The 2,990-nt window shown below is 37.3% G+C and overlaps 1 pseudogene; it reads right to left on the reverse strand.

Moving 5' to 3' along the window:
* Positions 1-235: 235 nt before the first annotated feature.
* LOC120141652 lies at positions 236-1,524 on the reverse strand (annotated as a pseudogene).
* Positions 1,525-2,990: the final 1,466 nt, after the last annotated feature.

A 2,990-nucleotide genomic window follows, 5' to 3' on the forward strand; every position in this document is an offset into this window, starting at 1 on the left:
TGCTTGATCCATTGGTTGCAGTACCACTTGCTGGGGTAACTTGCCCCAATGCATAAAAGCTGCAAGAAAAGAATTGGCAAAAGTTAGGATCATGGAACTACTTATTGGTGTAACATATGTTAATGCCACATATGTTCATGGAAAAGTAGAAACAAAACCAAGAATAAAGAGATTAAATATGTACCTGGATGATGCAACATTGTTTCCCACTTTTGTCTTTCCCATCTGTATTGTCGAAAGTAATTTAAAAAATGATAAACTTGCTAGATATATTTCTTTAAAGAAACTGTTGCAACCATACTATGGAGTCTACCTGCATAAGTTTCTGCAAATCAGCCTGTGCGTCAACTGGCATCATAATTCCAGGCATTTGATAGGCAATGTTTGGCCAAGCTTGAGAGGGAATGCTTGAGCTGGTGGATGGAGGCCGTTGCGTATTTCCAGGAGGAGCTCTAGATGCAGCCAGAATGAGAAGAGATTGTTATGTGCTAACAAAGCTAGTTGTTGTTGAGTGGGTATGCTTGTGATGGTAGATAAATGCTGTCGAGTATTTCCAGGAGCGGCTGCAACAGCCATGTGAAGGGAGTTTTGCTGTTCTAGCAAAGCTAGTTGTTGTTGAGCGGGTATGATTGCACCATTGGATGGTGTGTGTTGAGTATTTCCAGGAGCAGATTTAGCTGCAGCAGCCATCAGAAGGGACTGTTGATGTGCTAGCAATTCTAGTTGTTGATGCACTGCATAAAGCTGCACTGTATTGGACTGGAATCGAATGAAAACATGAAACAAATAAAAAAAATGTTTAAACAAGTAACATAGGAGAAATGTTAAGGAATAATCTTAATTAGCTCCAACAAGCAAATGATGAAGATATACCTTTTCAAAAAGGCACATAATATCATTTTTTACATCTTTTTGTGGCTTCTCTTGGACTTGTTTGGTTGTTATTGGAGGCGAATCATTAAATAAATTCTCAACTCCAGTAGCAAACTGGCCATTGTTCTCACCAGCTTTTGGTGGATCATTTTTGTTAGTTGCAGAAGCGTCCACAGCGGCTAAAAGTTATCACGTCACAAAATTAACAGCGATAATAAAATACGACCACCATCATTTTCAATATCCAAGTGGTTTGTCACTTGGCAGAAAGCATGTTAACAAGATAATAAACAAAAATTATGGGGAAATTTTAGGGCATACACTGGAAACATGTCCAATCACTATCATCAGTGGATGCTGCCCCAGAACCAGAAGCATTTTCACTTGGAGCATCATCAATGGACATCATGTTGAAAGGTCAGTAGCATATTCAAATTTAGGGGGCGTTACAGCGTGAGGAGTAGTTGTTGCCTCAGCTGGTGTCACAACAACTGTTTCAGCTTTTAGATCAGCAAAATATTATGAAAGGTTTTTATTTATTTATTTATTTGAGAATTTTAAAGTAAATTACTAGAAGAAATAAAACATAAGGAGAAGCAAGAAAGCAATTTCAAGACCACGATTCTAATTTATACCATTTGTTTGCAACATTTTTGTCCTCCATTTTTCTCATATATTTTCACTCTAACACTACTAGGCTATTTGCATAAAATAGATGAAGAAACATGAATAACTATGGTTTTCTAGAAGTGTTAGAAACAATAGCACATAACCAGCAAAAGAACTTAATACCAGATTCGGTCCCTTAGAACAGGAAGACTAATTCTTGTTGCAGGAAGATTATCATTTCTGCTATATGCTTGAATGGCCCTTTCCTCAAATGAATTATCAAAGTTATTAACATGTCCCTGGCCACTTTGTTCTGTTGGTCCCTGCCCATATGAAGGAGCCCTTTCATCCAACATTCTAGGTGGTGATTTGGATCTCCGATTTTTAGGAACCCCACCTCTTTTCATCGTATCTACAAAAATACACAACAAAATTTGAATAACACAAAAGCTCTTCACAAAATCTAAATACTAAAAGAAAAAACAGTAGGTACGGATTAAGTTCTCAATTCCAACTCTGTCATAATTAGGGGGCAATTCAGCTTCCCAGTAACTGTTTGCCTTCTCATTTCCCATGGCCGTATAATAAGAAAAGTCATTGTCATATAAGTAGGCTCCACTCCATCTTAACATAAAACCAACATAAATCAGAATACAGATTCATGGCCGAACATAAAAGCTTACATTGAATAAAAGCAATCTGCTCAGGGAGCCATGTGTCAAGGGTAGCAGGTCGAACCTGCAGCAAGAGACAGTAAGATGCAATTATGCAAATATAGACCAGAAAAACATAAGCTTGGTTTGTTACGAAGTAAAACAGCCTGTGACTTTAAAAAGTAAATTCCAAACCAATCAAATCTCTTTACAGTCTTAGGCATAAGAATAAAAAATATGTCAGCTACATTTCCAAGGCACCAAGTTTTGTTTCCAAGACAGAAGCATGGAAGTAGATACAGTGGCAGCAATTAAATAAACCTTTTGAGTAAGAAAGAGATTAATATTGAATTTGACTCGAGAGGCAAGAAAATCACCTTTGATATGTGTACGCCAAGACTTCTGTGGATCCCAGAACATTGCATGCATATAAAGACACCTAAATTCACACTAGCCCATCGTGGACCTCTGCAACGAAATGAGACAACAGAATGATATCACCCCCAACTCATGACAAAATTTATACAGAGAGCTCCATTTTATTAAGCCAGTTTCTATTTTAGGTACTCCCTTATTTGCTATTATGATATGCAAATCTTATTTCTTGATTTTCTTGTCACGTACTTGGATTTGCAGTCAGCACATGCCCTATTCTCCGGATTTTTTAGAAGACCTTCCAGAATCTACATATGAGATCAAAAGATAAGAACCTGAATCCAGATAAGATAACAGGCTAACCAGTCACCCAAGCATGCAACAACCCAAATCACACATTAAACAAGTCTATCATACCATATATGTTAAACATATATGCACAAGGATTGAAAATTCAGGAGAATGCGTGTATGTATGTGT

Source organism: Hibiscus syriacus, unplaced genomic scaffold (genome assembly GCF_006381635.1).
Source record: "Hibiscus syriacus cultivar Baekdansim isolate YM2019G1 unplaced genomic scaffold, ASM638163v2 tig00110812_pilon, whole genome shotgun sequence".
NCBI lineage: Eukaryota > Viridiplantae > Streptophyta > Magnoliopsida > Malvales > Malvaceae > Hibiscus > Hibiscus syriacus.